The sequence below is a fragment of the Tasmannia lanceolata genome, unplaced genomic scaffold (assembly GCF_043159265.1).
Source record: "Tasmannia lanceolata isolate RefF3 unplaced genomic scaffold, GAP_Taslan_0.1 ptg000015l, whole genome shotgun sequence".
Lineage (NCBI taxonomy): Eukaryota > Viridiplantae > Streptophyta > Magnoliopsida > Canellales > Winteraceae > Tasmannia > Tasmannia lanceolata.
Window position 1 is genome coordinate 2738252 of NW_027518692.1, and position 21242 is coordinate 2759493.

Sequence of the window (21242 nt, forward strand, 5' to 3'; positions counted from 1 at the left end):
AGGTAAGAGTCCTCACATTGGAAACTTTCAAATCCAATCTAACCCTAACTTTTTCTATAAAAACAAAGCAAGTACAACCTTTGGCCGGGCTCTAGAAAATTCATCCCTCTCTCTCTTCCTCCTTGAAATTCATTCATCTCTTCAAGTGTGTTCATCTCTCTCTCAAGTGTTCTTCACAAAAGGGGTTCTTGAACTTCTTCTTCTTCTCCAAAGTATCATATAATCGTGGATTATTGGAGTGTTCTTTGGATCTTTTTGAGCGTATAAAAGGGTTGGACAAAGTGTATATCTCGGATCACCAACCCTAGAGACAAGGATCGCGATCAACGGTAAGGATCTCTCTTCTTTGCGAATTAGAACGAGCATGCTAGGGTTTTATTTTTGAAATATCAAATCAATGAGTTTTCTTTTAAAATTCCAGTATGTTATAGTATATAGATTAAAGGCTTTCAAAATCCAAAATTTTAACAAAAAATTAGTTTTCCTCCATATAAATATTAATTTGCTTTCTTTATTCTTCAATATGAGTTTAAATTCAATTTTCAAGGCAAGTGTTTGAAAACATAATCTTTTTCAAAAAATAAATTTTTTTCGGTTAATAAAAATTTCAAAACTACTGGAAAGGGAAATCTTGAACCACGATTTGACCGCCTCGATTTCTGTTTTATTTTTCGAAAGATAACTCGGCAAAGGGTTATTTCTTGAAGAATAAAATGGAAAACGGGTCAAATCAAGTCCAAATTTCATGACATTGGTTCCAAACCGATTTTTGGATTTCTAGTTCACCATAAAATGTTTGGAATTTTTTTATTTTTTTAATCTGGTTTTAATTTATTTAAATTTTGGGTTATTTTTAATAAATATCAAACAATTTTAAAAATTGATGAAACTTTTCAGAACTCATGTTTAATTATAAATTGATGTTTTCATGGAATAAAATTTTGAAAAAAATATTTTCTTTACTGTTTTCTAATCGATTCTTCAGTTTACGTGCCGTAATTCTTTTTCGTATTAAAGTAGTAAATTTTAGAAATGTTTCTTTACAAACCAGTAACTTAGGTTACCGGAATGTTAGATAAAAATTTTCAATTGTTTTGGCAAAGTTTTAATATGATTTTGTAATTTATTTTAATAAACGGGTTTCAATTCCTAGGAAACAAATTCTCCTTTTCTATTTAAAAATCGATTTTATGGAGGAGATTTAATTTTTAAGTTTTGAAATTTTGATTGAAAATTTATAATCTATTATATATCTACTGAAATTTTTTATTTGATTTTAGGATACCATTAGGTTTGCTTTTTATGTAATTCTTTGGTTTCATCCGATTTTTGTGTGAATTTCAATTGGCATCAAATCATAATACAAATCCATGAAAGTCATACCGTAGTCTAATCGCATGAGTATATTTATACTGTAAGAGTTTGAGTCGATTTGAAGTTGATATGCTATATGTTGCTGTGTTAATCTATAATCTGATTTGAATTTTGAAAAATTAGAAATTGATATCAAACCTTAATGATAATTCATGAACAGTTTCCAGTAAGCGATAATCATCTATATCTTTATTCTATGAATGTTTGGATTAATTTGAAATTGATATGTTATAAGTTACTGTGTTAATCTATGAACTGATTTGAATTTTGAGAAATCAGAAATTGATATCAAATCTTAATAAAAATTCATGAAATTTTTCCAATAAGTTATAAACTTCTATATCTCTATTCTGTGAAAGTGTGGATTAATTTTCAATTGATATGCTATAAGTTACTGTGTGTGGACCCCGATCCGGGATAGGCGTGCGAGGGAACGGGTCCCTAACACCATCCGGATCATCCACGTGTGAAGGAGAGCTCTACCAAGGAACTCTCAAAACGGATGCCACCCTCATAGCATAGCACGAGTGGCGATATAAAAGAAAGAGATATGTCTCGATCCGGAACCGAGGTTCGAAACCGAGACATACCTGAAATAAACTCAGAGTCGCCATCCATGGATATGCCATGGAACCCTAAAATCAAATCCTCTGTGCAATGGATAACCAGAAATATATATGGGTTCGTGCCTGGTTACGAATGGGGAAGGTCTGAGAGCACCCCCGATTCGTCCGAGTGCAAGCACTTGGTCTCTTATGCCATTTATTATTAACTCCAAAGAAGTTTGGATAAAAATCATCTGAAATGGGAACAATCCTCAGGAATCGTCTACCTAAACATGCATTTCCTGAGGATAAAGATAATAAACACATAAAATAAAATGAAAAATGTGCCACCTAAGCACAGCTAGGTTATGAGTGACAAACCTAAAGGGTGTCTAAGTTCTGATGTGCAAACACATGCAAGCCACAGCAAAAGGTATAGGATCAGTACGAGAAAGTAAGAAAACACATCAAAACATATAATAACAACATAATAAATCCTAAGACTCTAAATTATTAGCCCGAGTCCTCGGATGGTCTGGTATTCATCCAAAGAAGCCTACGTATCCCCGCCTCCACGAGAATCAAGGCAACGTAGTTCTTCGCGCCTATTCTAAGCTATGATGCCTAAGACACCTAGCCCTCTATCCTAAACTCGATCTAAAAGACCGGACCAATTATTAAAGTTTATTGTACGATTATTTAAATTCCAATGAATTGTGAATTTTAGGACACCCTATATGCCCTAACTAAATGCAGATTAGCCCTAGGCTAATGCAGGTGGTTCCTACAACCTATGTGTAACTAGGCTGTATTTCCTAAGGAAAACCAAGGGTGGACTAGCGTATCCTACTCTAGTCATCAGTCGGCGATGTGAATCGCCAACTGACCGGACGGAGGCGCTCCTATAACTCTAGGACAAACCCCTAACTCTAAAACAAACACAAACAAGCACACAACAAGACAAAGGTCGAATCCTAACTCTAAACTCTCTATCTAGGACAAAGTCCTAACTCTAAAGGAAGAGCTTTTTAAAATCAAATGCTTATTCAAAAAAAAGTTTAAAACCTTATTTACAAAAGTTTGGCTGGACTTGGGATGTAAATCCCAAGCTGCACTACGTACCTCGGAAGAGGATCAAGCCAACGTAGTTCGAAACGAACTCTCAAAATAACAAACACTTACAGCAAATCAACTATTTTTTATGTTTTAAATTTCTAATGTTTTTGAATTTTTAAAATATTCAATGTTTTTGGATTTTAAAACTTTTTCCAATGTTTTTGAAATTTAAAGAGTTTTCCACCCTTTTGGTCAAAGACCTAAGGGAATATACAAAGCAAAACCCTAGGGCTAAACCCTAGGGTGAATAAGGAAAACTATGCTCTAATATCACCGTTATAAGAGCAAACGAGTCAAAGACTCTCTAATAAGAGTAACTGAAAACACTGAAAATGAGATAACGGAGTCAAAGACTCTCTAATGACTGCAAAAGGAAAGGCGAGTCAAAGACTCTCTAATAAATCCAACTGAAAATACAAATGAGTCAAAGACTCTCTAAGAAAGCTGCGAAAGAGATAAATGAGTCAAAGACTCTCTAATAACATCACCAAAGGAATAAATGAACCAAAGATTCTCTGAAAGAAAAGGAAACACAATTCAAAGACTCTCTAAGAGAGAAGAACACACGAGTCAAAGACTCTACCGACAACAACTAAAGGATACACGAGTCAAAGACTCTCTAAGAGATGAAAACACGAGTCAAAGACTCCACTGACAACAACTAAAGGATATACGAGTCAAAGACTCTCTAAGAGATGGAAACACGAGTCAAAGACTCCAAAAACACCGACTGAAGGATAAATGAGTCAAAGACTCTCTAAGAGATGGAAACACGAGTCAAAGACTCCACTGACAACAACTAAAGGATATACGAGTCAAAGACTCTCTAAGAGATGGAAACACGAGTCAAAGACTCCACAAACACCGACATAGGATAAATGAGTCAAAGACTCTCTAAAAGAAAAGGAACACGAGTCAAAGACTCCACCAACACCAACTAAAGGATAAACGAAACAAAGACTCTCTAAAAGAGAAAGAAACACGAGTCAAAGACTCCACTAATGCTAATTAAAGGATAAATGAGTCAAAGATTCTCTAATAACACTACATTAAAGACAAATGAGTCAAAGACTCTCCTATAACACCACCTAAAAGGCAAATGAGTCAAAGACTCTCTAATAACACCATCTAAAGGATGAATGAGTCAAAGACTCTCTAATCAAAGCTGACTCCTATGCGAATGAACTATCGAATAAGGAGAAGCTCACAAGCAAAAAGGAATAAGAGGCCTTGTGCACATTTGGCAAAGGTAAAACACCCAGCCGGGCCGGACAGCTACCTAGCCCTAGGGTGCAACAAATATGCAACCTGATACCCATAAGGGTAGGGGTATGAAGCCAAGCCGAGTAGGGTATTCTTCCAAAACCAAACGGAGCACAAAGAGGAGGTTTAGCAAGAGAATGAGACCGGACGGGTCTAAAAGGAAATAAGAGACCTTGTGCATATTTATCAAAGGTAAAAACATCCAGCCGGGCCGGACAGCTACCTAGCCCTCAGGGTGCAACAAATGTGCAACCCAATACCCATAAGGGTAGGGGTATGAAGCCAAGCCGAGTAGGGTGTTCTCCCAAAATCAAAAAGCACACAAAGAGGATTAACGAGAGAATGAGACCGGACGGGTCTCCCAAACACACAAAGATGGGCTCTAAGCAATCTTATCATTGCCCTTGCAAAGGGGGAAGCAAGGCTAAGACAACTAATTGACCAAATTGGTCTCTAATTAACAAATGAACAAACTGAGGTGTAATCTCAGAGAGGATTCTACAAATGAGGCTTGCCTCCAAAGGAGGATTGCCTAACGAGACAGAGTATGTCTCCTAGTACAGGTTATAGTATCTAAAGAAATCTAACAGAAATCTAAAAGACTGTGCTAGTCTAATCAAAGAGAGAGGAAAATGCTACCAGATAATCGCAAATTTCAATCAATTATTATAAAAACAAATCAAATATCAGCAAAATATGATCTACAACTAAAGAGTGCACAATCTGTAATAATAGCAATCATACAATGATAAACAACATTAATTAGTCCAGACCAGCCGCTGGATAGCCTAATAAAGCAGGAAACAACATTAAACACTTCTATGCCCAACCACAAGTACCACTGCCCCAATATGGGGGTGAAATCAGATGATGCTAAAGTAATCATCTGATATCACAAATACACAGGATAATATTTCTATGCCCGCCTTGAGATCAGACAGTACTCATGTCGATAATATCGAATAGAGTAGTCATCTGATCTCCTTCTTTCCTAAAACAATTTATTTAAATAAAAGACAAGTGTATGAACTTTAAGAGAGTCTCACCTGAGCAGTCCATTTATTATCATCTTCAAAACCTAACTCAAAGATTAGCACAAGAGAAGAATATATATAAAAAAGAAATCAAAAGATTATGATAATTCTAATTTATACAAATTGTAGTGCGTAACAGGGGGCATATCTGAAAGGTTGAGTAGGCCTACTAAACAAGAGAGGGGAGCGCTACTTAGATTGAGCGAGCCCCTAAAGATGGGCTTGGGCTAGCGCCTTCATCGCCCTTGCAATGAATAAGGGAACTAAAATCTAAAAGCATCTAAAAGACTGGGAAAGTCTTCCTAAAAGAGAAAGGAAAAAAAAAACTAATGGGACTTAGCAAGTCCCCTAAAAAGATGGGCTTGGGCTAGAGCCTTCATTTCCCCAACTTTTAGAATACTCGATATGGTCTTCCCATTGTACTCTTCAAATACAAGCATCGCACCTTCCGCCAATCAGCTCCATACGCAAGGGATTCATGCTTCCCATAACTCTCTACTACTTCGATATTTTCCCTCCCAATCCTCGCAATTGCAAAGCCATTGTGCATGCAAGCTGCCAAAACAAGTCCTTGTATATGAGGATGGTGCTTGAGTCTCCACACTCCTCCCCCTAAACTGATAGAATTCTCATTAACGGGCTTTGATATCGATCTCACATCCCATACCCTGAGGAACTCATCATAGCTCCCAGTGAGAAGTGAATTTGAATCTGCGGGGCTCTTAGCGATGCAGCATACACCCATCTTATGAGTCTTTGTATTTTGAAATGCCAAGTTCGAGGGACTTTCCCGCAAATCCCAACATCTGAATCTACAGTCATCGGAGCCAGTGTATAACAGATGTGGTTGGTGTGCATCGAAAGAAGTTGTCCAGACTTCAAACTCATGGGCTTTCCAGGTTTGTGATATCTGAAGTTGAGCTTCTCTTTTCTCCACCAATTTCTCTCAGCATGGCCCCTCCAGCTCCTGACACATCTGAACTGCACTGTAAACCATGAAGTCTCAAACAGCCGCCAGCATCAGCTAGGGCAAGTAAATGATACACGTCAACTCCACCCCTGTTCCATTTTATGTCAAAGACACCAGCTGTTTCTATGCAATGAAATAATTCCAGGCCTCTATCAATGTCAACAGAGAAAAGTGATATGCTTCCAGATCGACTAGGCTCAACACCTTCTTGCAGGGTGTATGTTGCTGCGGCAAGAATATGGTTGAACAAATAGTGAGGGCAAAACTCTACTGCATCGGCATTGCCATCTAGACGGTAATGTGCAATATCCATCCTGAATTTGTGGATACCCTTAAATGAATCGTTGCCTGAGTTGCTCTTCGATGACCTTATGCTGGTGTAGTGTGGATTTTGGGCTCTCCCTCTCCCTCTGCTATCTCAACTCAACGAAATAGGGATCCCTCCCTCCCTTGCTCCAACCAATTTCGGGAAATATAGTGAAGTCAAATTAATTGGAAATAAATCCTAACATCCTCAACCCAGATACACATTAGCAATAAACTTACCTTTATTCAAACTACCAGGTAAGTCTTAAAATCAATAAGGGTTATAATCAAACAGAATGCAAACATATGCTATCCAAACCAGCATGAACTGACCATTAAACAAGAATTAAAAGAAAGAGAACGAATTACCTGAAACGTTAGAGATGGACATTGACATGAGTTGGACGACTCCTTGCTCTTTCTGCTATTTTTCTTTTCTCAGATCCTTCTCTCTTTCACTCGGAGCTTCGGTTATATAGTCAGAAAGGATTGACGGAGAAGATGACCGGATTCCGGCAGAATCTTGCCGGAGAAGACAACAAGGGTTTGGGGATTTTCTTTTTCAGCTCTCCTCTCTCTCTCTCTCTCTATATATATATATATATATATACATATATATATATATATATATATATATATCTCTATCTCTCCCTCTCAGATCTCAGATCTCAGATCTGAGATTTCCCTTTTTATAGACAGATTTGCAGAGGGAAATCGGCTCCAGGAAGTGGTAAAGGTGATGGCCGGCGGTTGATGACCGGAAAACGAGGCGAGCTCGCCGGAAATGATGAACTGGCCGGAAAATTGATTGGAGCGGTTCGGATCAGATGGGCAAAGCTCCGGTGACCGGAAGTTGCAGGGGGAGATGATCGGACTTTACCGGGGCATAAGAAAAAGGTTTCCAAGGTTTGATGGAGATGAGAAGCTTTGGAATATCGCCGGAGAAGAAGATCTGATCGGAGAAAAAGAGAAAATGGGTTAGGATTTGGGAAATTTGTGTTTTTCCCTCTTTCACTCTCTCTCGAATTTCTCTGTGAAAGAAAACAAATGAAATTTTTTTTTTTTTTCTAATTTTTTCCATGTTTTATATGAAAAGGGAGCCGCTGATATTGGCACTACAATACTGATGGGCGCACAAAATGTGCTAAGCGCACGAATTGGCCGCGACAAAAACGGGTTATTTCAACCTCCTTTTAGATACAAATGATATATTTTGGCTCTCTTTTTTTTTCCGCGGACAACCCCCTTTCAGATGATTTACCCCCCTTTAGGTCTGCATTGCGCCTACTATCTTGACCTGTTTACTAAGCGAACAAGCTCGGATTTCAACGAAATTTTATAGGAATCTTGGTGAGACCTTAACCTATGCTGGGGTTAAATTTGGGTCACCCATTCACTCTTTGGACGAGGTTTTGCACAATCAGCACGAACTTGGGTCCGGTCAAAATGGGGTGTCTACAGATGCCCCTCTTTGGCAGAGCGTGCTTGTCACGCGAATGGCAAAGCTGAACAGACGACACATTTTGATCGGCCCAAAAATAAAGCAAATTTTTGGATTTTTTTTTTTTTTTTTTTTAAAGAACGACATTCACAGGGGAAAGACTCTACCAACTAAAGGGAGATAGCCTCTCACCGACTCTTAACTCGGCAACTAAGACAACTCAAAGAGATAGTCTCTCCCTAATACTCATGACTCAACTATCTAAACTAGTTAACAAAAAACGAACGAACGATTACAAAAACACAAACACTTCTTCTTCCTTTTTTATCAGGCTAAGCCAAAGTAAACATAACAATTGCTCAAAGAGCACAAACCAAACAAACAAACCAATCACTTCAATTACTCAAAGAGCTTTCATTTTTTATTTTTTATTTTACCACCGAGTTTTTATCCTGGAATCGACAGCCAGAAAACACCTGACATAACAAAGTTAAAGGTCGAGGGAAGAAACAAAGTCTGTAACAATACAAAGCTAGGAGCAAGGAGATACATCGAGTTTTTATCCTGGAGTCGATAGCCAGAAAACACCTGACATAACAAAGTTAGAGGTCGAGAGAAGAAACAATGGCTATAACATAGCAAAGCTAGGAGCCAAGGAAATACATCGAGTTTTTATCCTGGAATCGAGAGCCAGAAAACACCTGACATAACAAAGTTAGAGGTCGAAGGAAGAAACAATGGCTATAACATAGCAAAGCTAGGAGCCAAGGAGATACATCGAGTTTTTATCCTGGAATCGAGAGCCAGAAAATACCTGACATAACAAAGTTAGAGGTCGAAGGAAGGAACAATGGCTATAACATAGCAAAGCTAGGAGCCAAGGAGATACATCGAGTTTTTATCCTGGAATCGAGAGCCAGAAAACACCTGACATAACAAAGTTAGAGGTCGAAGGAAGAAACAATGGCTATAACATAGCAAAGCTAGGAGCCAAGGAGATACATCGAGTTTTTATCCTGGAATCGAGAGCCAGAAAACACCTGACATAACAAAGTTAGAGGTCGAGAGAAGAAACAATGGCTATAACATAGCAAAGCTAGGAGCCAAGGAGATACATCGAGTTTTTATCCTGGAATCGAGAGCCAGAAAATACCTGACATAACAAAGTTAGAGGTCGAAGGAAGAAATAATGGCTATAACATAGCAAAGCTAGGAGCCAAGGAGATACATCGAGTTTTTAGCCTGGAATCGAGAGCCAGAAAACACCTGACATAACAAAGTTAGAGGTCGAGGGGAGGAACAATGGCTAAAACATAGCAAAGCTAGGAGCCAAGGAGATATATCGAAAAACTTTCAAAAGGAATGCAGAATTTATCATCTATAATCAAATTCACTAATGGGCCAGTCATCTCTTATCGAGAATAACTAAGAGCGCATGATCTTTGCTGAAAGCAAAACTCAAGTAGATTGATGAGATTTTTAGGTGCTGACTCTCTTTAACAGGTGAAAAGCATTCTGATGAGGTTTGAAGGATACAGGAGTAGATTCTATACTCCGCTGGGAATTGAAGTTTCTGAAACTGACTCCTGAAGATACAATTTGATCAAGGAATTCAACTCAAAGAGTATGCTCAAGCTTCTCTGGTTTCTATTGGCTAAGAATAGATATCTCAGTTATCATTATGTAATATCTTTTATGACGCAAGTCATAAAAGATGCTCCTAGTATGATGTGCTTCCATGACAAGGTCTTAAGAAAGCAGAACCGAGGTAAGTAGGAAAAATTTGAGTTTGCATGGGTTTTTTCTTTGGTATAGTGGTAAAACCAACTTCACAAAGGCTAGATCTAAGATTCTTCCTTTTTGCTGAATATTACTTGAGGCTTGATGTCTCTGGTAGGTTTGGACCAAATGTTTCTTGCCCTTTCCTTGATTATTAAACCAGGATCTACTCTAGATTTTTCTTTACATTTCGGAAGGTGTGCACCCATTCTTTTCAGTGCCAAACACTTTGGATTCTAAAAGAAAATAATGATAAACAAGGAACAGACTCCTGAGGACTCTTTCAAAGAAGACTTACAATATTCAAGGGACTTGACTAAATTTTGATTCACTCTTAAGTCAAATGTATCATTTTTTAAATGGTAAGGTCAGCCACTCTTAGAGTAGTCTCAAAAACCAAGTCAAGATGTTCTAATTTCTTCCATCGGGATTTTCGTCATGGTTATTACCCCCTTTGGGTTGCTCGGTTTTAATGCCCCTAGTTTAAAAAAGGTGTCAAAGTAAGTCTCGCTGACACTATTCGGATTCCAAGATCCTACCCTATGCAGTGATTGTTTCTCCGTCTTCTTGAGTCTCCTCTTCAAAAGAAGTCACAACTTTTAATTTTCAAGTTTTCAGTCTAAAGACCACTTGTCTCAACTTTTGCTTTCTAAGTTTTCAGTCTAAAAGACTACTTATCTCAAATTTTGCTTGCAAGCTTTCAGTCTAAAAGACTACTTATCTAAACTTTTGTTTTCCAAGCTTTCAGTCTAAAAGACTACCTATCTCAACTTTTGCTTGCACTCAAACTTGGGAATTCTACGTAACTGAGGAACTCCTTCTGCTTCTATTCAACTCAACTTTTCATGGGAAGCCTTTGCCTCTTACTAGATTGCAACTTTAAGTTTTCAATCCAGCAGACCACTACCCTTACTTTACATAAGTCAATCTCTTTGGTCATTGACTTAGCAAGAAAATCACTTTATCTAGGCCGCCCTTTCGGGTTTTCAACCTAGCGGGTCTTCAGACTCTCATTCTTTTCTTTCTGTTTTTCTTTTCATTCGCCTCGAACCTCTGCTTGTTTCACCAGAAGGACTTTCTAGGTGGGCTTGGGTTCAAAAGGGTTGAATACCTAAGGTTCTAGGGATTTGGACCGAATCTGGTCTAGCCAGACTACCTACGTACCCCAAAAATGGAGGATCAGGTCCGCGTAGTTCACTTAAGGATTTTTCAAAGAATGGTTTAGCATTTAGCTTCAAAATTTTGAAAAGGGATTTTATCCCAAGGTTTGACCGAACCTGAATAAATCAAGTTGCCTACGTACCCCTGAAGATATGGGGATCAGGTCCGACGTAGTTCGGGTGTATAAATGCCCCGGGTTTATAATGTGTTTGAAAAGAAATTGTTTAATTTTGCTTTTGGGCCCAAAGGGTTTACAAATGGATTTTAGAACATTAGGATTTTGGCTATAAAAGCTCAAACGTCCAAGGATGGCCTCCTGATGTATTTGATGTACAAGCTCTTTTGCTTAAGGTTCAAAGACTTTGAATTTTTATTTTTTATTTTTTGAATTTTTTTTTTTTTTCCGAGGAGTCTGACGGCATGTTAGGCAAAACTTCAACCACTGTGCTTCGCTCCCATCTCAAAGATCTTGGATTTATGCTCAAGATTCCACAACTCCTTGTCTGAAAATCTTCTCTCAGTATTTCATCAGCTCCACAAGATGTCTGATGCTTATTTCTTTAAAATTTTACTCTTCAACTGGATGTCTAAAGCAGATGAAATCTTGCTTTGCTCAACGACAGGGCATTCCCCTGATTTATCCTTATAGGATCAAGCAAGACTACCTCAAACCCCTATAAACAGGTTTATCAATTCTTTGCACTCCTCGGGAGATAAAGTTTTGCCAATCCATCTTTCCCGAGTTTCGGATTTCGATACCACTATCGATGGCTTCGATTTCTTCTTTAAGTGGCTATGCTCGACGCTCTTCCTCTCGTTTGACCATCTTTCAGATCTCGAGGTGAATTTCGTCTGCATTCTCATCCGAGAAGGGGGTCTTTAATTGTTTAAACATAAGATCTAAGAGTGAATCATAGAGTATCAAAGATACGAAATCAACAATTTTATTGAATTGAAACTGTAAGTACATTGATGATTTTTGACACACCTCAATGGGCTCTTCATCAGTTCTGATAGAAAACAGAACACTGACTCTATATAAGAAAGATTGACAGATATGACTTCTTTTTTCTTTTTTCTTTTTTTTTTTTTTTTTTTTTTTTGACATTGACACTACAAGACTCAACAACCTTCAACCTAGGAGTTGGCATAGATTCAACAAAAAGACATTCTAAAAACTGTACGCATCTTCATGAACAAGAAATTGGCACTGAAAGTTTATGGGTAACCCGCCTTCTTTCATGGTGATAGCTACTGAGTTTGATCCCGAAGTAGGAATCTCGGAAAGGGCAACCCTACAAAGTCCGGATGACCTGGCTTGCATTGATTTTCATCTTCCAGCATCGGCGAAGTCTTCTTAGTTATGCTTAACTCCTTCTGATTCTCAATCATCAGCTCTTTTCCTTTTAAAACCTTATTGTCACTCGGCGCCGAGGTATGAGCAAGAACAGCGGATTCTGCCTGCCACTGAATGAGCTCATCATTTTCAAATCTCAAAACATATGGAGTATGCTTAGGTTCACTTGGCCCTGGAGTAATGGAAGCAGGAATGACTGGCTTTGTGAAAGACAAGATAAACTTATCTTTGTCAGTTATCGGAATAGGTGGATCACTTTTCGGCGCAGGCTTTGATGCAGGTTTTGGCCTGGGTTTCTGAATAGCACTGAGTTCATGGATAACATGAGGGTCATTGTCTATTACATTCTGGATCTTATATTTCAACACCTCACAAAAATTGGTATTATGGCCAAAACATTGGTGATAAGAACAGTATCTCTTACTACCATGTTTCTCTGAGTTTTTCAAAGGGCTTGAATGGGAAGGCAAAATGAATTTTCTAATCCTGACGAGCTCCTTTAAAGCAGCTTCATATGTACAAGGTAATTTTGTGAGTTCTCTTATGTGCTTCCTAGTTGATTCTTCTTTCAGAACAAGGGGTTTGTTTAGCAGCTGATGAGAAGTTCCAATGTAATTCATGTCCTTCGAAGTATTGAGGTATTTCTTTCCTTCTGAAAAACCAATTCCTGTTTCAAACATCTTACTCCGTTTTTGCTTGAGTGATTCTTGCCTGCCATTAAAGAACTCATTCATATTTCCCGAGGAAAAATGATCAAGGAACCTCTCAACTACATCTTTCAGGCTGTTAATCTCCCTTGGGTTCAAACTGCCGTACCATTTCCTGGCCATCCCAGTTAAAGAGAGTGGGAATAGCAATGCCATCTGGTCTGGAAATAATCCTTGACCTTCTAAAAGAGTAATGAATAATATCAAATGTCTCTTTGGACATCCTATCCCATCATATTCGTCGAACTCTGGAATCTCAAATTCAGAAGGGAGGGTGACATCTGGGAAAAATATGGAGTCGTGAAGGTCAAGCTCCTTTTCGTTCTGAACTCTTGTATCCTCATTATTAAGGTCTAACAGCCCGAGTTCTTCTAACAATGATTTTCCTTTATCCACCTGGGTCATATTTCTGCTACACTTCTCTTCGGCATGCAATGCATCATCAACATCTACTGATAACTTCACAAGCTGACTTGAACTTGTAATCATTGAAGGGTCCGGGATAATCAGATTCTCAGAAACTGGTAACTTCTCTTTTGCTTGAATTTTCAAATGGGTCATGTCTTCTTTCATCCCTGTTACCTCCGTGCAGAGGGTTTTCAACATGTCTCTTATCTTCATTAACACTTCCTCAGATTCAGTCATTTAGTAAAGACCGGGCGAAACAGGTGAAGACTATATCTGGTAGAATAAGCAAAGCAAAAGGCTACCTGAATCAAAAGAGTTTGGAAATGGTTAGTCTTATGGATAGACAGTCATTTGCTGAACCCAGACTTTTGAATTGGAAGTGCACACACTATATCAATGGTCCCGGGATAAAAAAAATTCTAGATAAATAGAGATAGAGTAATCTTGAGCACATCAATGGGCATGTTAATTTGGAAAGAATTCTCAATCTACTCCTTAAGGTGTTCTTTGGGTATAACTGCTCTATTTTTATGCGAAAGAGTCAGGAACGATAAATATCCCTAATCAAAATAAGTTTCGATCTCAGCAATGATCATGCACTCAAAGAATACCGGTAAGATCAAACTTTTTCATCAATGATTTCGATATGATCCAAGGGTAAAAGATATATGATAGGTAAACATGGATCAATGAAAAATCAATGGCTCAGATAATAAACCATGGCCATAAGAATGACAAAAGTAGGGTCAAGGACCAGATCTAAAATCTGAATGATGGATATCAACAACTGTACGATCAATATGATCAGAAATGATAGATCATGGTCATAAGGACAGCGAATGAGCCATCAACCAGATCTAAGACACAACAGGTAAGGATCTAATCCTACTGAGCAATGCATATATGAGAATCAAGACAAAGTAGACTGACTCCAAAGGATAGCAATCGTGCTCAACATGTGTTGCGAAAAATTCGGCAGCACAACGGCTATACAAGGAAGTCAAGGTAAGGCAAACTCATGGTTTTCCTAATTCTAAGAAATAGCGGTTATGTTCAAAATGTTCTGGACCAAATCCGGCAGCATAACGACGCTAAACAAGGAAGGTAGGGTAAACTCATGGCTTTCCTAACTCTAAGAGATAGCGGTCATGCTCAAAATATTCTGGATAAAATCCGGCAGCATAACGGCTAGACAAGGGATCCCTATAGCTGAATCAAAAGGTATGTGAATAACGGTGGCCAGAGAAAAGGGATCAACTGAAGGACTGACCAAAGGTGAGAGCATACAACAAAGGGTCAAACCCTATAATCAACAGATCAAAGACTAAACCTGGCCAAGGTAATGGCTATCAAAAGCCACTGACTAGATCTAGATTTGAATAACGAATGGATACAACCAAATGAAATGAATAAGGAACTCTAACTAAGAGGAGAACCCTAATATACATAATCAGTATATATAGATATATACACATACACACAAATCCTAACCAGGGGCACCAGCCCTAATTCTAATCTAGCGGAGTCGAGAAAATCTCGACTCAAGACAGACTGGTGAGTGTACTAGGACCGTGTCGTAGTCATATAAAATGAGCTACCCTAGTCTACAAATGGGGCAAAGCTCCTAACTCTAGGCTCTACATGTGTGAGCAACACATGTTCGATCCTATATGAATGCAATATACTTATATAAACATGGATACTTCCTAGGTGGATTTCACTAAGTCAGTAAGTATATACATAATATATAAAACAGAGTAGGGCTCCGGACTCAATCTAATGGGTACTATGCGTATGAAACATACTTAACATGTATAACACAAGTACACCTAGTGTTATACATAGTATGCTTCATTGCTCATCGGCTGCTGTAAACACAAGTACACCTAGTGTTTACGGCTGCAGCACCGGCGCATAGCTTGGTAATAGATACAACAGCACCATCTGGATAGTGATATCCCATGAGGCACGCATTATATCTATCCCGTGGAGCCAATAATAAAAAACAATAAAAACAATGAAACAAATAACAAATATGAAAATGCATGATGTGCAGTGTGTGAATCCCTTGTTTTAATTACGCACCTATCTGGTGCCCCTGGATTCTAACGATAGAATTCCCATTTAAAATGATTTTAGCTCAAATTTCTCCAAAGTTAGTAAAAATGGCATTTTTAAAGAGTTAGGCAATGTTCCAAGAATTCCCCAGCAGAGTCGCCAGCCTGTGGACCCCGATCCGGGATAGGCGTGCGAGGGAACGGGTCCCTAACACCATCCGGATCATCCACGTGTGAAGGAGAGCTCTACCAAGGAACTCTCAAAACGGATGCCACCCTCATAGCATAGCACGAGTGGCGATATAAAAGAAAGAGATATGTCTCGATCCGGAACCGAGGTTCGAAACCGAGACATACCTGAAATAAACTCAGAGTCGCCATCCATGGATATGCCATGGAACCCTAAAATCAAATCCTCTGTGCAATGGATAACCAGAAATATATATGGGTTCGTGCCTGGTTACGAATGGGGAAGGTCTGAGAGCACCCCCGATTCGTCCGAGTGCAAGCACTTGGTCTCTTATGCCATTTATTATTAACTCCAAAGAAGTTTGGATAAAAATCATCTGAAATGGGAACAATCCTCAGGAATCGTCTACCTAAACATGCATTTCCTGAGGATAAAGATAATAAACACATAAAATAAAATGAAAAATGTGCCACCTAAGCACAGCTAGGTTATGAGTGACAAACCTAAAGGGTGTCTAAGTTCTGATGTGCAAACACATGCAAGCCACAGCAAAAGGTATAGGATCAGTACGAGAAAGTAAGAAAACACATCAAAACATATAATAACAACATAATAAATCCTAAGACTCTAAATTATTAGCCCGAGTCCTCGGATGGTCTGGTATTCATCCAAAGAAGCCTACGTATCCCCGCCTCCACGAGAATCAAGGCAACGTAGTTCTTCGCGCCTATTCTAAGCTATGATGCCTAAGACACCTAGCCCTCTATCCTAAACTCGATCTAAAAGACCGGACCAATTATTAAAGTTTATTGTACGATTATTTAAATTCCAATGAATTGTGAATTTTAGGACACCCTATATGCCCTAACTAAATGCAGATTAGCCCTAGGCTAATGCAGGTGGTTCCTACAACCTATGTGTAACTAGGCTGTATTTCCTAAGGAAAACCAAGGGTGGACTAGCGTATCCTACTCTAGTCATCAGTCGGCGATGTGAATCGCCAACTGACCGGACGGAGGCGCTCCTATAACTCTAGGACAAACCCCTAACTCTAAAACAAACACAAACAAGCACACAACAAGACAAAGGTCGAATCCTAACTCTAAACTCTCTATCTAGGACAAAGTCCTAACTCTAAAGGAAGAGCTTTTTAAAATCAAATGCTTATTCAAAAAAAAGTTTAAAACCTTATTTACAAAAGTTTGGCTGGACTTGGGATGTAAATCCCAAGCTGCACTACGTACCTCGGAAGAGGATCAAGCCAACGTAGTTCGAAACGAACTCTCAAAATAACAAACACTTACAGCAAATCAACTATTTTTTATGTTTTAAATTTCTAATGTTTTTGAATTTTTAAAATATTCAATGTTTTTGGATTTTAAAACTTTTTCCAATGTTTTTGAAATTTAAAGAGTTTTCCACCCTTTTGGTCAAAGACCTAAGGGAATATACAAAGCAAAACCCTAGGGCTAAACCCTAGGGTGAATAAGGAAAACTATGCTCTAATATCACCGTTATAAGAGCAAACGAGTCAAAGACTCTCTAATAAGAGTAACTGAAAACACTGAAAATGAGATAACGGAGTCAAAGACTCTCTAATGACTGCAAAAGGAAAGGCGAGTCAAAGACTCTCTAATAAATCCAACTGAAAATACAAATGAGTCAAAGACTCTCTAAGAAAGCTGCGAAAGAGATAAATGAGTCAAAGACTCTCTAATAACATCACCAAAGGAATAAATGAACCAAAGATTCTCTGAAAGAAAAGGAAACACAATTCAAAGACTCTCTAAGAGAGAAGAACACACGAGTCAAAGACTCTACCGACAACAACTAAAGGATACACGAGTCAAAGACTCTCTAAGAGATGAAAACACGAGTCAAAGACTCCACTGACAACAACTAAAGGATATACGAGTCAAAGACTCTCTAAGAGATGGAAACACGAGTCAAAGACTCCAAAAACACCGACTGAAGGATAAATGAGTCAAAGACTCTCTAAGAGATGGAAACACGAGTCAAAGACTCCACTGACAACAACTAAAGGATATACGAGTCAAAGACTCTCTAAGAGATGGAAACACGAGTCAAAGACTCCACAAACACCGACATAGGATAAATGAGTCAAAGACTCTCTAAAAGAAAAGGAACACGAGTCAAAGACTCCACCAACACCAACTAAAGGATAAACGAAACAAAGACTCTCTAAAAGAGAAAGAAACACGAGTCAAAGACTCCACTAATGCTAATTAAAGGATAAATGAGTCAAAGATTCTCTAATAACACTACATTAAAGACAAATGAGTCAAAGACTCTCCTATAACACCACCTAAAAGGCAAATGAGTCAAAGACTCTCTAATAACACCATCTAAAGGATGAATGAGTCAAAGACTCTCTAATCAAAGCTGACTCCTATGCGAATGAACTATCGAATAAGGAGAAGCTCACAAGCAAAAAGGAATAAGAGGCCTTGTGCACATTTGGCAAAGGTAAAACACCCAGCCGGGCCGGACAGCTACCTAGCCCTAGGGTGCAACAAATATGCAACCTGATACCCATAAGGGTAGGGGTATGAAGCCAAGCCGAGTAGGGTATTCTTCCAAAACCAAACGGAGCACAAAGAGGAGGTTTAGCAAGAGAATGAGACCGGACGGGTCTAAAAGGAAATAAGAGACCTTGTGCATATTTAGCAAAGGTAAAAACATCCAGCCGGGCCGGACAGCTACCTAGCCCTCAGGGTGCAACAAATGTGCAACCCAATACCCATAAGGGTAGGGGTATGAAGCCAAGCCGAGTAGGGTGTTCTCCCAAAATCAAAAAGCACACAAAGAGGATTAACGAGAGAATGAGACCGGACGGGTCTCCCAAACACACAAAGATGGGCTCTAAGCAATCTTATCATTGCCCTTGCAAAGGGGGAAGCAAGGCTAAGACAACTAATTGACCAAATTGGTCTCTAATTAACAAATGAACAAACTGAGGTGTAATCTCAGAGAGGATTCTACAAATGAGGCTTGCCTCCAAAGGAGGATTGCCTAACGAGACAGAGTATGTCTCCTAGTACAGGTTATAGTATCTAAAGAAATCTAACAGAAATCTAAAAGACTGTGCTAGTCTAATCAAAGAGAGAGGAAAATGCTACCAGATAATCGCAAATTTCAATCAATTATTATAAAAACAAATCAAATATCAGCAAAATATGATCTACAACTAAAGAGTGCACAATCTGTAATAATAGCAATCATACAATGATAAACAACATTAATTAGTCCAGACCAGCCGCTGGATAGCCTAATAAAGCAGGAAACAACATTAAACACTTCTATGCCCAACCACAAGTACCACTGCCCCAATATGGGGGTGAAATCAGATGATGCTAAAGTAATCATCTGATATCACAAATACACAGGATAATATTTCTATGCCCGCCTTGAGATCAGACAGTACTCATGTCGATAATATCGAATAGAGTAGTCATCTGATCTCCTTCTTTCCTAAAACAATTTATTTAAATAAAAGACAAGTGTATGAACTTTAAGAGAGTCTCACCTGAGCAGTCCATTTATTATCATCTTCAAAACCTAACTCAAAGATTAGCACAAGAGAAGAATATATATAAAAAAGAAATCAAAAGATTATGATAATTCTAATTTATACAAATTGTAGTGCGTAACAGGGGGCATATCTGAAAGGTTGAGTAGGCCTACTAAACAAGAGAGGGGAGCGCTACTTAGATTGAGCGAGCCCCTAAAGATGGGCTTGGGCTAGCGCCTTCATCGCCCTTGCAATGAATAAGGGAACTAAAATCTAAAAGCATCTAAAAGACTGGGAAAGTCTTCCTAAAAGAGAAAGGAAAAAAAAAACTAATGGGACTTAGCAAGTCCCCTAAAAAGATGGGCTTGGGCTAGAGCCTTCATTTCCCCAACTTTTAGAATACTCGATATGGTTTTCCCATTGTACTCTTCAAATACAAGCATCGCACCTTCCGCCAATCAGCTCCATACGCAAGGGATTCATGCTTCCCATAACTCTCTACTACTTCGATATTTTCCCTCCCAATCCTCGCAATTGCAAAGCCATTGTGCATGCAAGCTGCCAAAACAAGTCCTTGTATATGAGGATGGTGCTTGAGTCTCCACACTCCTCCCCCTAAACTGATAGAATTCTCATTAACGGGCTTTGATATCGATCTCACATCCCATACCCTGAGGAACTCATCATAGCTCCCAGTGAGAAGTGAATTTGAATCTGCGGGGCTCTTAGCGATGCAGCATACACCCATCTTATGAGTCTTTGTATTTTGAAATGCCAAGTTCGAGGGACTTTCCCGCAAATCCCAACATCTGAATCTACAGTCATCGGAGCCAGTGTATAACAGATGTGGTTGGTGTGCATCGAAAGAAGTTGTCCAGACTTCAAACTCATGGGCTTTCCAGGTTTGTGATATCTGAAGTTGAGCTTCTCTTTTCTCCACCAATTTCTCTCAGCATGGCCCCTCCAGCTCCTGACACATCTGAACTGCACTGTAAACCATGAAGTCTCAAACAGCCGCCAGCATCAGCTAGGGCAAGTAAATGATACACGTCAACTCCACCCCTGTTCCATTTTATGTCAAAGACACCAGCTGTTTCTATGCAATGAAATAATTCCAGGCCTCTATCAATGTCAACAGAGAAAAGTGATATGCTTCCAGATCGACTAGGCTCAACACCTTCTTGCAGGGTGTATGTTGCTGCGGCAAGAATATGGTTGAACAAATAGTGAGGGCAAAACTCTACTGCATCGGCATTGCCATCTAGACGGTAATGTGCAATATCCATCCTGAATTTGTGGATACCCTTAAATGAATCGTTGCCTGAGTTGCTCTTCGATGACCTTATGCTGGTGTAGTGTGGATTTTGGGCTCTCCCTCTCCCTCTGCTATCTCAACTCAACGAAATAGGGATCCCTCCCTCCCTTGCTCCAACCAATTTCGGGAAATATAGTGAAGTCAAATTAATTGGAAATAAATCCTAACATCCTCAACCCAGATACACATTAGCAATAAACTTACCTTTATTCAAACTACCAGGTAAGTCTTAAAATCAATAAGGGTTATAATTAAACAGAATGCAAACATATGCTATCCAAACCAGCATGAACTGACCATTAAACAAGAATTAAAAGAAAGAGAACGAATTACCTGAAACGTTAGAGATGGACATTGACATGAGTTGGACGACTCCTTGCTCTTTCTGCTATTTTTCTTTTCTCAGATCCTTCTCTCTTTCACTCGGAGCTTCGGTTATATAGTCAGAAAGGATTGACGGAGAAGATGACCGGATTCCGGCAGAATCTTGCCGGAGAAGACAACAAGGGTTTGGGGATTTTCTTTTTCAGCTCTCCTCTCTCTCTCTCTCTATATATATATATATATATCATATATATATATATATATCTCTATCTCTCCCTCTCAGATCTCAGATCTCAGATCTGAGATTTCCCTTTTTATAGACAGATTTGCAGAGGGAAATCGGCTCCAGGAAGTGGTAAAGGT

The 21242-nt window shown here is 38.9% G+C and overlaps 2 pseudogenes; both read right to left on the reverse strand.

Moving 5' to 3' along the window:
• Positions 1 to 5723: 5723 nt before the first annotated feature.
• LOC143846823 (uncharacterized) lies at positions 5724 to 6738 on the reverse strand (annotated as a pseudogene).
• Positions 6739 to 19634: 12896 nt separating this feature from the next.
• On the reverse strand, positions 19635 to 20649 carry LOC143846831 (uncharacterized; annotated as a pseudogene).
• Between the last annotated feature and the right edge of the window lie 593 nt (positions 20650 to 21242).